The following is a 15844-nucleotide window of genomic DNA, read 5'->3' as shown; positions in this document are numbered from 1 at the left end:
AGTAAGAAAAATCATAAGACTATGTTACCCCTCTCTCACCCCACTTAGATTTACTATTGGAAGGGTGAATATGGACAACAAACCTTTATAATTTACACTCTCTCGTCACCTATAAAAACTTTCACTCTAAGCTTTTTTACTCTGTACATTGCTCTAATTAATACAGTGATAGTCCCTTTTCCCCCTTATATTCTCAGCTCCACTCATGTATTAGTATTTTGTACATAAAATGACATTCCTACCCTTTATTATGACCATCTATAAAATTAACCCCCCTCTAATAAACTAATTGTTCTATCAATCTAAATTAATTACTTAGTCTTCCTTTTATTTTTACTAAAGAAGTTTTTCATTTGGCGCAGTTGAGTTCTATGATTCCCTTTGATTTGACAGGGTGTTATGATTACTCATGAAAACATTGTAGCAACAATAGTAGTTGTTATGACAATTATTCCTAATGTGGGTAGCAAGGATGTGTACATGGCCTACTTGCCCCCTGCTCATGTTTTTGAAATGGCAACAGAGGTAATTTCTTCTTAGCCTTCTAACTATCAAAGTACTTGATGATATTATCTCTAACTTACTATGGTTGTCCAGTTTGTTATGCTAGTTATAGGTTGTGCCATCAGTTACAACTCTATTATGACTTTGACTGACTCATCAAGTAAAATCAAGTAAGGAACCAAGGGAGATGCTAATTTGTTAAAGCCTACACTTATGGCAATTGTACCAGCTATTATCGATCGTATTCGAAATGGAGTTGTAAAAAAGGTTTGAATGAAACTAACAATATATATATATATATATATATATATATAGTAACTTGAAAAGAAAATTGTGACAACTAACTCTAAAATGGTATAGTGCTTCATTAACTCAACCTTAGTTCATGGACTATTTGTGGTCAAATGCCATAGTTACTAATGCAATCCTACCCCCAAGGACATTGGATAAAAGACTCCAAGAAGATTGGGCCAAAGATGTAAGAGAAGGCCCTAGGGTTCTCATGAGTCTTAGGGTAGATTTTGGGCCCATGGGATAAGTATAAACCCACTTATCTTTGTACATATTAGATTAAGGTTTCATTATTCTTGGGCCTTGTATTTAGGGCTCCATAGTGTAGGGAGGGTACCCTAGCAATGTAGGATTTTTCAACCCTTGTAATTTAGGAGACCTAGACTAGTTTTTGTATTAGGGGTAGTTTTATAATTTCACATGCATTAAGTGCACTATTTGATGTGTGTGTTGGGAGAGAAATGTAATTGAATTGGGAGAAGCGCAATCCAATTAAATTTTGGAACAGCCAAAGGGGGAGGTGAGCATTTGTTTGCTACACCCCATTGCCACATCATATAGTCACACTTTGTGCATGTCCTTCATGCTTTACATGCCTCATGACACCTAAGCACACTTACGGGAGAATCTTGGACTTGATCTTGGATTAGTGGGCTGAACCATAGCTGAAATTCACTAATCATAATTAGTGAAATTTTGGCTCCAGATTTGGCTCCAAAAATTCAAATTCAAATGAAATTTAAATAGAAATTCAAATTTCCATCCAATTTTGTGTGATACTTAGGCTATAAATAAAGGCCTTGTGTGTGCATTTTTTCAACTTTGATCATTTGAGAAATTAGAATTCAACATTCAAACCTTATTTGAGGCATAAATTTCATGCCCCCTTCTCTCCCTCTCCCGCCACTCATCTTCTCCTACGTTCAAGTTCTTATCCATGGCTTCCTATGGTGGTGAGCTTGTTCTTAACTCATCTTCTCCTTGAAGTGGCGTCTCCAATCACCTTTCCTCCTTCTCTATTCTGCTGCCATTGATCTTCAAGAAGCAAAGGACTTCATTGGTGAAGAAGATCCAAGGCCTACAAGCTTTACATGGAGCTACATCAATTACTATTGTTTAGCCTTATACTTCGGCAAAGAGGAAGAACACAGTCTTTGTTGCAGCAGCTAGGTTGAGTATTGATTTTAGCATCCAACCATTTGAATAGATGGTTTATCAATACCAAATGAAAGTACTCTTCCTTTTATCTCATCATAGAAAGATGAAAAGAAAAATAGAAATTGAATTTAACTATAAACACATCTCAGCTAGTGACTTTATTAATGAATCTATTAGGTTTGACAATATATGGGATTTAATTGTAGTTTCTATTATAAATTTAGGAAAATTTTGGTTGTTTTTGTAAGAGGTCTGTTTAACTTAAGGTAGAGGGCAGGAGTAATAACACAGCTTTATCCACTACTAGAAATTATAGATTTAATATCGGTTTTCTTAACAATATGAGTTTATTAACATCGGTTTTGTCAAAACCAATGTTAACGAGGTCATGTTAACATCGATTTTTCAAAAAACCAATGTTAACGTTAGTTAATTAACATCAGTTTTTTGAAAAACTGATGTTAACATTATTAGTTAACATCGATTTCTAAAAAAATGATGTTAACATGACCTCATTAACATCAGTTTTTTTAAAAAACCGATATTGTGTTTTTACTTAAATTAAAAACCCAAAACCCTTTTCTGCCTGCACTCAGTCTCGCAAACCCACTCTGTCGCCACTGCTCTTCTCTGACCCCGTGTCCGCCGTCGCACTCACTCTTGTGTCCGCCGTCACGCTCACCGTCCTGGGTAAGTTATGTATCGCATTATGTAAGTGATAGGTTTGTTATGGCTTTCCTTGCAGCCATTCCCCTGGTACCAAAGCATCTTTCTCGAGGGCTTATCGGCTTTGTTTTCTGGGCACTGTTTTCTCTTCTTTGTGCATTGTGACTTCTATTTTTTGTTTTTTTTTTTTGTATTCACGTTCTTTCCTTTCCAAATGCAAAATCCAGAGCCACTTTTTCTCTCAGTTTCACTCTGTCCAAGAGGACGTGATACTCAAATTACTTCACTCACCATTAGCAACCCTATGATACGACTTATTTATTTTGCTATAATGTTCTTCTATGCAGCTTAGGTATTTTTTATAGTCCCACCAGCACTAAGACAACTATCATACATCTCACTACACCAATTTCAGGTCTTAATTCAGGTAACTTTTGGATCCATTTTCCTTTACTGGAGCTCTTATGAATTGATGCTCTAGGTAGGAAGTTTTAAGTATAAAAAATGGATAATGTACCAACTTGCATGTTCTAGATTTACTGTATTTTCCTGTGTATCCATTTTGTTGTGAGTTAAAGCTAGTGCTATAATGATATTAATATATTATCATGCTCTTGCCTTATAGGTTTAGAAGCATCAATTACAAATTTTTTATACTGAAGAATTATTGATTTTTCTAATCAACTGTGTTAATTTGATAACCTTGAAGAACTTGCCTGAACTAAAACCTTTGGTAGTCTTCATGCTCAATTGATCAGGAAAAGTCTTCCCCATGTGATATTTTAATTATTTTTTGTCGTCATGATGTACTTCATCATGTTACTTTTGTTTATACAAGTAGATCAAGATTGAAGCTAATATTTTTTGGTTGCTATCAAACATTGCCATTGGCATACAATGCAACCTGCAACTTCAAATATACACAAAAATATGCCCAAATATATCATTAGTCTCCCCCTTCTATCCTTCATTTTTTTATTTTTTACTGGAGTGTGTTCATAAATTACTGCATCGTGTTGTTTTCATGATTTTTCATTTCCTAGTACTTTTGGGCTTGATGTTGTGATAACTCTCTTATGGATTAAATTTCCGCTAAGAGTGGACTTGACTTGTGATCAAACACAAAAGGTATTTAACAGGATCCTAACAAACTTAGGTCGTACTGCCCTTCCAGTTCCTGGATTTTGCATGCAAAAAGGAGGTAAGAAGCTGAATTTTTTATACCATGCAGATTTGATGTCTAGAATATTATGTCCTTTCATCGTGAATGACAGTTATTGGTTATTGTAATTGTGGTCATTGTCATTGAGAAACAAATAGCACCTTGGAAAAGAGTTAGAAAGTGACTAGAATCAATCTATTGAGTCTATGAAATCATTCAAATGTATAATTTTCTTTAAAAAAATGAGACTCATTTGATTCATTCAAATGTTGAGTTTATTTGCACCAATAGCCACAAATAATGATAATAATAATAATAATAATAATAATAATAATAATAATAATAATAATGTTTTTGGGAATGATGATTGATGTAGGTGGTGATTGAGCTCTTTATTGGATTGTTGCTCTATTTTTCGACTGTGTTGTTCATCATCACAGGTACAAATGTTTTTTTGTAAACTTTTGATGTTGTTGTTTGTTCCAATGTTTTTATTACTTGTTCACTGTGATTAATGAGAATTGATATATATGTTATACAAATTATGTTCATCATGAGTGAACCTTAGATTCCTGTTTGAGATTGAATATAATGATTCTTGCAGACAATTTGCAATAATCGTTGTATTGAATCTTGAATTGTTTGTTTGGACAGTTTGGGGAGAGTCATGTTTTTATGGTAGATTCATGCGTTAAGGTTAATATTATTTTGTTGAATTTGGTGAAATTTCGGTACAATGCATTTCTAGTTTTTCTCTGAGTACATACTTGAAGACGATGATTCACTCATTGATACTTATGTTAGTCCTTTGTACACACAAATCTCGCCTAACATCGTCAGAGAAGAAAAAGCTGGCAATGTTCATGCAAATCGTAATGATCATGATGAAGGAGAATTAATTAACATCACTCATTGATACTTATGTTAGTCCTTTTTATATGTACTTCATTTCAGTTTATTCAGTTACATAACATAAAATATTTTTATGATCATTTTTAAAATTAATGTTTTTTTTTCTTAATAGGCAAATGGATACACCACCCAACTCTCCTCCTCCTCCTCCCTTGACTGATTCAACATCACATTCACCTTCTACCATAAAGAGGACAAGAAAAGCGACTCGGCTAAGATCATTAGCTACTAGATCAATTGGGGCAGGGAGACCCCTGGTCCATGTGGATCCTGCAACTAGGAAAGCCAACGGTCCCCACAGAAAGAAGTTAAGAACATATTTGGGGATCGTCGCTCACGATAAGGTAGATGTAACATATGAGAATTGGAAACAAGTCCCAGCTACCCAGAAGGATTTGATATGGGAGGATATTCAGGTATTTGACTTAAATGCTGCATTTTGTTTATTAACAATAAAATTGAAATTTACTAACAATAAAATGTATTTTTTGTTTGTGAGGCTGAATTTGATATCCCTGAAGCATTTGATTTGAGGATGAAAAAGAAAATACTTCAAACCGTGGGGGAGCGGTGGAGACAACTCAAGTCTAATTTAACGTCAAAATGGGCATTTGCTGCCGACAAGGACGGTGTCGATGACACTGTTTGCAAAAAGTGCGACATTAGCAAGCAGAAGTGGACCCAATTTTGTCGGAGCCGCAGAGACCCTTCGTGGGAGGTAACTTTGTTATTTTTCATTGTTTTAAACATTAATTTTACTTATTATTGTCAATAATAATAACTTTGGATAATGTTTAATTTTTAAAGGATGTGCGAAAGAAGGCACAGGACATTCAGAAACAAAACACTGCCCCTCACGTGTTGTCTCGTGGGGGTTATGAATTTCTAGAAAACAAGTTAATGGATGAGAAGAAAAAGAAACAACTGGAGGAAGCTGCTAAATCCAAAAGCACTGACACAATGATTGATCATTTCTCTCCTATCAGACAACACGTGAAGTGGAAGATGATCCGCACCAAGAAAACTGGCCAAAATGACGTCTGAGGCAGCAAAGGAAATTGCTAACAAGATTATAAGTCACTTTCAATTATCAACTACAATTATTTATATTTATTGTGTCATTGAGTAAACGAATAAATGTGTTTGTTACAGGATTCCTTAGAGTAAACCCATGGATGTCAAGATGTACTGACTGCTACCATTGGGCGACCAGAACACCCTAGTCGTGTACGTACTGCTGGAGTCAGTGTCACGATCAAACAATACTTTGGAACGGCTCCAAGGACCTCCCGTACTTCTTTGTCCATGGCTCCTGAAGACCTAAAGTAGCTGACACAAAAGATCAGGGACCAGTTGGAGGAGTCAATCATAGAAAAAATGACTCAGCAACTAATGTTGCCCTTTAGCTAGATGCAGTCCTAGTTTCAATCGCAGATGCAATCACAGGGACTCACACTGCCTCCTGAGCTTGAGGTTGGTCCTTCAGTTGCTCGTGTCAGCACAAAGGAGAGTTGTGTTGATCCCTCAGGGAATGACCTAGACACGAGTGACTCAGAGAAATGCAGGTTGTACATCGAAGAAAATCCTCCCCGCCTGGTTACTCTAGGAAGACTTTATGAGGGGTTGACAACTGTTCACAACATCCCTTTGCGCCATGATCAAGTCAAGGTTGGTGTTGAGGAAGTTACAGATGTAGATGCTCTCATTCCTGTACCCACTCAAGAGGTTCAGTTAGTGGGGCAGGCACTTAACACCTTCGTTGCTTGGCTAACACATCTTGTCAAGCGTTTATCAAAAACAGGTATTTCATTGTCATTAAATGTTTTTTTCCAATTAAAGTGTTCATTGTAATTAAATTATGTTAATTAACTTTGTTGGATAAATAGGGAGCTGTGGGACCGGCGAAACCTACAGATAGGTCGGATCATGATGTCGATGATCCCCTATATCTGATGACATTAACCATCCCACAACTTTTTCTTAAGCCGTTGCAGGTTATGTGAGATGCTACCGTGTTTTGGGTGTTTAATGACAACTTCCCCTTGTACATAAAGCATGAAGATCTGTTTGAAATAGCATATGATGATCAATGTCTCAACATCTCTGTTATACAATTATGGATTTTGTAAGTCAGTTTACATTATTATCTATTACCTAACTTATTTTTTTAAATTCATACATAATTTACTTTAATTTAACAATAATAGGCATATGACTGAGACAAGTATGCAAGCGAGGAATGTCGATGTGTATGGATTCCTCAAGCCATGATCCATACAGAGATCTGAGCAATCACAATTTGAATCAGAAAGTTATATTAAGAACTGGATGCAGAATTCAAAGAGGGATGTGTACCTAGGAGCCTACTTGAATGGGTAAATTAAACTGAACAAATGAATTTAAATAATGTATGATAGTATAATAACTTATATTGTTCTCCATTGCAGTGCACATTGGCAAATGGTCGTCATTTTGCCTAAGGAAAATGTTGTCATCTGGTTTTGTTCATTGCATAATAGGCCAGACAACTACCTCAAAGGAATTATTAACAGGTCAGTTCTATTTTACAATACATTTGCATTAGCATTAGTCGAGAACATCAATATTTTAATTGTACAACACACATCCATGTGTGTATTGAACAGTGCTTTGAAAGGATTTGATGATACTCCACAAAGTAAATCCGAGGCTGCTGCTAAGTGAATTGTTGTTAAAGTAAGTCATTTAAACAATGCTTCTAGTTATATTTTAATACTGTGTAGATTAATTTGTGCTTGACATTGAATATCTAAATTTCATAATGTATTTAGTGTAATGGACAAAAAGGAAACACCGGTGTGGGTAGTACGTCATGCACTAAATGTCAACTATAATCTTAGGAAGTTTCAAGAATAACTGGGAAATGATAATTGTTTAATTCAAACGTATTTCATCTTGTTATAATTGGTATTATATATTATTAACTTATGTTTTATTATATCATGCAGTATTTCAATGATGTTAAACCATTGGAACCAGAGAGATTGAAAGCGCTTTGCATCCAATGGACAACCTATTATTTGAAAGTTAAAAATGAAACAATTAATGTTTAAGCAATTTTGGAATTGTAGTTTAATTAATTTACATTTTTTACAATTCATATTATATGCACATTAAATATTCTTTTAATTCATAGTAAATAATCAATTTTTTATGGAATTTATGCTAAAAACTGTTTGAAAACAAAATGAAAATCATTTGTTGTGGTTCTACTTTTAAATTTGCAAGTTAATTTGGGGTTATTAAAAAAACAAACATCGATTTTTAGTAAAAACCGATATTGTATTTATATATTAACATCAATTTTTGAAAAAAAATGATGTTAAGTTTTATTCACAACATCAGTTTAGAAACCGATGTTGTTGCTGAACATACGACATCGATTTTTACCAAAAATCGATGTCGGTTATCAGAAAACATTAGTTTATACTAAAAACCGATGTTGTTTGCTGACTACCAACATCAGTTGTTGGAAAAACCAATGTTAGTATATACATACAGTAAAAACCGATGTTGGTATATACATACAACATCGATTTTTAGTAAAAACAGATGTTGTATGTATAAGTTAACATCGGTTTTTCCAACAACCGATGTTGGTAGTCAGCAAACAACATCATAAAAACCGATGTTGTATGTATATACTAACATTGATATCAAGATATATGACTTTTTTTTATAATTCTTACTATATAACATTGGTTATTTAAAAAACCAATGTTGTCTTTTTTATGTTAACATCGGTTTTTTAAAATCAACGTTAATGGTATTACTTTCAACATCAGTTAATAACCAATGTTAAAAGTCCCTAATAACCATTGTTAAAATCCTATTTTCTAGTAGTGATCCCACTTGGTAAGGCCTACTATATGGATCATATATGTTGTTGACTCTATAAAATCATTTAAAGTGAATTTTTTAATGGTTTCTCCAAAAGTTTTCTTGTAACTCTTACTTCGACAATGTTATAAGATGAAGTACTAAGCTTTTTCATTTGTTTTTGTCATTAGAGACACCTATAAATTTTTGTCACTAGATAAGTTTTTCCAAACACACTAACACACTATCTTGCTGGTTAACAATTCCAATTCTTACTAGCTACCTTTCAATAAGGTTTCAATACTTACAATTTTTTTATGGGAGTTTCCAAGTCTCACATTACTAGAGCCCTTGTCATCATTCAGACAAAGTGTTAGCTTTGCAACCCAAATTCTACTAAGCCCGTCAAGACTAGAGGTGATGGAGGTTCCTTTTGTAGTTCCAAGTTGTTTGGAGGATTTCTTTGCTTTGGTAGTCAAATAGTCCTGAAGCACAAAAAAAGATCATAAAGGGGTTGTTGTTTCAGTGTGGCATATGATGTTTTGTTTATGGTTTCATGCATGTTCAAACAATGTAAAGTGAAGGGATTTGTGGCGATGGCCCCGACAGTGATGATTGTCATGATGGGAGGCACAAGTGCCTTTATATAGTGAAGTAATTAATATTACTTTCATGATAGATGAACAATTTGGAGCATGGTTGCACTTACCTAGCTGACGATGGCCACACACCACGTCGGTGCGACACATAGGAGACAGGTATGGGGATTAGTGAGTAGATGAACGAACCAAGCACACAAACTCAGTGAGGAAGGAAAAAGGGCGACTGGGTGAGGATATTTGAGTGAGGTGTGCGCCGGATAACTAGGGATAGATTATTTAGAAAGAATTTGGGGATACAAAATCAACGACGGTCCTTTAGATAAAAGCATTGTCGTCTATATTCCACCTAATTACAAAAATGTCATCATCCTACATTCTAAGACAGTTCAACAAAACCATCTTAGAATGTGAGACGTGAAAATAAAAATCATTCTCACTAATTACAAAATGCCACCGCGTGACATTCTAAAATGGTTTCACATAACCGTCTTAGAATGTGCGTCATAAAAAGGCATATTTTTAGTAGTGATAGCATTGTAACAAATTTGCTGCTGTAATTTTCCTGTGAGAGAGATTTTGTTATCAAATATAAGATATCCTATGTAGTTTCTATGTTTTGTATTTTTGGAAGAATTTTCTCCAAGAGGCCTGATTGTTGCCAAATTGAAATTGCTTTTTCACATAATCCACATGTAACCGGGTATATGACAACTTTGTCTCGAAGTCTGTTATTAGAAATTAGATGATCCACATATCTCTTAAGGTTTTGATGAAAACAAATATATAAATTTGTCTTAACAGTTTGATTATATGTAAGTTAACAGGATTGATGACTAGAAGCAATACGAGGTAAGACTTGTCAATATATACATACCAGGTCTACTGGAAGTAAAATGTACTTGTTCAATTGATCCAAATACATATACAAATATGCACAATTACTAGTATAAATCAGTTGTTTATGTCATGTTAAATGATACTATTAAAAGGAACATATCTGTAAATCTATTTTATCATTCATTTTTCTATGTCTAACGGCTATGTTGAGTTATGAATGATAAATTTAGAAAGTAGCTAGAAATAAAATCAAAGATTCACAATAGTTATATTTTCAATACTGAAGATCCTCTCCAGAATTAGAAACCTCTCAGTATAAAGATAGCATTCATCCTCTATCAAAAGTTTAGGACAAATTTAACTCTCCAATAAATTTAGATAATAAATTGAACAAATATTTTATTCCCTTAGCTCTTTTTTTAGATATATATTGAGGGAAAATCAAGTTACATTTTCATAAAATTATTCATTTCATTTTCATATAATAATTTTATTCAACTGACTTAGGAATATAATGTTCTTATTAATTAGATTAGGTCTATATTTTTTATGAAAATTTTAGATTATTTAATATTCCATTAAATAAATTTAATTTAACATATAATTAAATATTGATAATAATATCTCATAATATTTGAAAAATTGAATACCATTAATTTGTTAAAGATAATTTGCATATAAAATTTTAATTTAATAGCATTATGAATAATCAGTTTTTGAAAATAATAAATAACTTAACGGTTATGAAAAAAAGCTTAATAAACATTGAATAATTAAATTTCCTTATTTGTCTATATATTATATAAAACACAGTTATTAACTCTACCTGTTAGCACAAGTGGCACGCAATAGTTCAACTAGGTTTCACACAAAATAATAAAACATAATTAAAAAAACAAATCAAAATAGTCAAAATTTTAATTATGACTATCAAAAATTAATAAATTACAACTATCATACCATTTTCCATTCATTCATTCATTCTCTAATTCTCCAAGTTTCATTGTACACATATCTTTGTATTATCCATTCATTTTCTAATTCATCCTTAGTCTCATACATTCAATTGTGATACACATTTATTTGTTACAAAATGAAATATCATAGATAGCACTACTAGAAATAATGGTTTTAACATCGCTACGTTAACAACATGAGTTCATTAACATCGCAGTGGCATATTTGTAAATAATGAGTTCATTAACATCGATTTTTTTCAAAAATTGATGTTGTGAAATGATAAGTTAACATCGATTTTTAGTGAGAACCGATCTTGAACCTACATTTAAAAATATATGTTGCCTCCACAAGCCCTAATTTCTCGTGCTTTCTTCCTCTTCATCTCAGCTCCTTCTCTCACGCCTCTCCATCTCCACTTTCTTTCTCTTCGCCTCACTATCTCTCATGCCTCCACTCTTTACCTTTTCGTCTCTCGCCGCCACAGCACACTGCAACGTCTTTGCACTCCGTTGTTGACGTCTTCCACCACCGTCACATTCTGCCAGAGCGCCGCTTCTCCGTCAAGTACCTCTCTTTCTCTTTCTATTTTGTCTAGCACGGCGAAAGGTGGGTGTGTGTGTGTGTGTTGTGTGTGTGTGTGTGTGTACTAACGTGGAAGTGGAACTCCATTGTCATGCTTTGACATCTCACTCTTTCTTCTTCTCAGTTTAATGCACTATTACGCATCACACACCAGTCCAACAGATTCATTAATTTGCAAATCATATTGCATAAATTCATTTGCAATATTTTTATTGAAATCGACCTGCAGCCTTGTCTGGGTTTACTTAATCCACTCATTGTTTATAATATTGAAATCCAAACACTAAAATGGTCGCATGATTTGGTGTAGATGTTTAAAAATTTGAAAAACGGTGATATGCAATAGTAAGATATTAATCTTCTGGTACAGAGTCGAACTTCCAAAATGAGAATTCCTTCTGACGGTATATATATTTTGTTTTTATATGTTAGTTAAATCAAATAGCAATGTGTTAGTACCTAGTAACCACTAACTAAGAACCTGTGAGCATTAAAACTAGATGAAATTATCATGTGTATATTTATAATAGCGTAAACTATGTTTGTGATTATGTAAATTGAGTAAATTTTTATTTTAGTCTATGAAATATTTTTTATTTATATTTTATCCCTCTAAAATATGAAATCATTATTTTTACAGTAAATTGAGTGAATTTTTGTTTTCATTTCTATGAAAAAAACTTTAATTTTCATCAGATTAACTTTTGGACTCATTATTTTTAATCCTTACCATTTTCATCCTAAGAAAAATAAACACAATTTTTTTTAGTGTTTATTTAATTTTAGAAATCATATGTTGACATAACACACTAATTTTTTTTTGTGAAATACAACACACTAAATATACATTATTAAGTACTAACTAGAATGATTATGTGCCCTTCTATTCAATACATAAGCACTTAATCAAATATGATGAAAAGGACTACAGGTATTGACTTTATTTTTTAGAAGAATGAAAACTTAACAAAATATTTTACAAATGTTAAAGCTAATCTTTATTGAAAAATTTGGTTGATCATTTGGAGAAGTTTTTCTTAACCACATTTTTTCCATCTATTAGCTAAAAAAACTCTTAACTTAAACCTACTATTTGTCATTTTTAATTTCCTTTCTAATTCCATTTCTTACCTATATTTCATAATATTTATGTTTATAACATTAAATCTTAAACCTTATATGAACCATTAGATGAGCCGTTAGGATCAACCTAGTGATAGGAAGTTTGGATAATTTACATAAGATCTTAGGTTCTAACCTTTTGCCACACACACACACACACACACACATATATATATATATATATATATATATATATATATATATATATATATATATATATATATATATATTATACTTTCTATCCACGAATATGATTTGATAATATAGATATGGATATATACAGTGACTTGACATTCCAATGGTGATTACCTACAGAGAATATGATAATTAATCAGTATGTGAAAGAGAGAAAGTAATGAATTATCATTGATGATGTGTACCTAATGATGACTTTGCTTAAATACCTTAAGTTTTGACAAGAAAGTTTGTTAGACACTTACTCATCACGTGATTTACCTAGTGACAATTCACTTCATGCAATATTTATGTGTGATTCAAACCACACCAAGTTTAGAATACTATTAATATACATTTTCCTTCAAATACATTTTTTAGTGTATGAAATTTGACGGAAGAACATAATTACTCCCCATATTCAATTGACATCGTGATAATTTCTCTATTTTTTTCCTTCAAATACATTTTTTAGTCTATAAAACAATAATTAATATAAATTTAAGAATTCATACAAATTATTTGAATTCTTTATCATTATCAAACTAATTATATAAAATTCACTTGACCTTATGAAGATATTTTATAATTTTGTAATTTATTTTAGGCTTAAATAACATTTTGGTTCCTATAAAATAGGAATTTTTTATTTTAGTCTTTTAAATATTTTTATTTTTATTTTTATTTTAGCCCCTTTAAATAACATTTTGTAATTATAATTGTAATTTGTAGGCACTTTTCCTTTTGTTGTTTGCATCATCATCACGACATTGATTGTTATTGTTAGTGACCATCTTAACAGATACGAATGTCTTTCATGGTCTTTTTCGTTATGAATGCTTTTATAACTTGTGTTATATGATTAATGACTATTGCTTTATACACAAGTTATGTTCATTATGAGTGAATCTTAGTTTCCCGTTTGAGATTTAATGCAATGATTCTTCCGGACAGTTTGGATCAATCGTTTTATTGAATCTTGAATTGTCCGTTAGGACAATTTAGGAAAAGTCTTTTTTTATAGTAGATTCATATGTATAGGTTAAATTTATTTTCTTAAATTTGATGAAATTTCAGTATAATGCATTTCACTTTGTTCTCCGAGTGCATACTTGATTGTGGTGGAATTCATGTCACTACTTTCATGTCATGTACTTGGAGATCAATGTGAAATGCTGTCGAAATTCTATCAAATTTAAGAAAAGAGACTTAACCTTTACGTATTGGATAGGGTACACCTTTAATGAAAAAAGTGAGGTTTTCGTGCATGGAATAACATTGTGAGTATCACAGAGTTATTAGTTAGATGGATCAAAATTGGATGAATGCAAGTCACATGGGTCTTGCGTATGAAAAAAGCAATGAACAGTTCTTGCAATTTTCCTCCGAAAGAAGTTGATAAGATGAGGATGGAAAATATTTATGTCCTTGTATAAACTGTTTGAATGAGAGATGACAAGTACTAGACGACATACAAGAACATCTTCTGTGTGATAAAATTAAGAAGAATTATACGACATGGATATGGCATGGTGAATACAAACATGCAGAAGGGCTCTCAAACTGAACCGATTGACATAAAAATGGGAGATCCATTAGAGGATATGATTCGTGATCTTGGACGAGTCTTTTAAGAAAGCACATGCCCTTATGTATGATATATTGGAAAGTGTTCCGAAGAAGCCTTTGTATCCAGGGTGCAAGAAGTCTTTGACGTTATTGTCAGTGGTGTTAAGTCTTGTTAATGTCAAGGCTAGATATGAGTGGAGTAACAAAAGCTTCACTTCATTGCTTCAGGTAGTGTAAGATATTCTTCCAAAGGAAAACACGTTGCCAAAAAGTTACTATCAGGCGAAGAAGATATTGTGTCCAATGGGTATGAAGTATCAGAAAATTCATGCATGCCCTAATGATTGCATATTGTACAGACATGAGTTTGAAGAAATGCATAAATGCCCCAAGTGTAGGGTATCATGGTACAAAGTGAATGATGATGACGAGTGTAGCAATGACGAAAGCATAAAGAAAGACCCCCAATGAAGGTGTTATGGTATCTTCTGATCATTCCAAGGTTTAAGCATTTCTTTGCTAATGAAGATGACACAAAAGACCTTACATGGCATACAGATGGGAGAAACTGCGATGGAATGCTCTGTCATCCAGCTGATTCCTCCCGGTGGAAGAAGATTAACTGTTTGAATCCGAATTTTGGCTAAGAGGCAAGAAATCTTAGGCTTGGACTTGCCACTGATGAAATAAATCCCTAAGGTAGTTCAAGCACTTAGCACAGTTCATGGCCTATTTTGTTTGTAATTTACAACTTGTCTCCTTGGTTATGCATGAAGCAAAAATACATGATGTTGTCTATGATGATATCAGGCCCAAGACAACTAGGAAATGACATCGATGTTTACTCAGTCCCTTGATTGAAGACTTGACAAAGTTGTGGAATGAGGGGGTTGTCGTGTTTGATAAGTATCGAAATGATACATTCAAGTTGTGTGCAATACTATTTTGTACCATTAATGAATTTCCAACATATGGATCTTCCATGTTGGTCTAATCTAGATGTTAGACATTGTATTGATGTTATGCATGTCAAGAAAAATGTGTGTGATAGTGTTATCGACAAACTTCTTAACATTCAAGGCAAGACAAAGGATGGTTTGAATACTCGTCTACATCTAGCTGAGATGGGTATAGGTGAATAGTTACATCTAATGTCTAATCGTAAGAAAATATACTTGTCTCAAGCATGTCATGCTTTGTTAAGAAAAGAGAAGACAAGTTTCTGTCAGTGTCTGTGTCATGTCAAAGTGTCACAGGGATACTCTTCAAATATCAAGAACCTTGTGCATCTGAAAGATCTAAAATTAGTTGGCTTAAAGTCTCATGATTGCCATATTTTGATGCAACAACTGTTAGTTGTGGCGATTCAATACATTTTGCCTAACAAAGTGAGGCATGCCATAATTCGCCTGTGCTTTTTCTTCAATGCCATTTGTGGCAAAGTTAT

Source organism: Glycine soja, chromosome 10 (genome assembly GCF_004193775.1).
Source record: "Glycine soja cultivar W05 chromosome 10, ASM419377v2, whole genome shotgun sequence".
Classification (NCBI taxonomy): domain Eukaryota; kingdom Viridiplantae; phylum Streptophyta; class Magnoliopsida; order Fabales; family Fabaceae; genus Glycine; species Glycine soja.
This window is presented reverse-complemented; position numbering follows the sequence as displayed.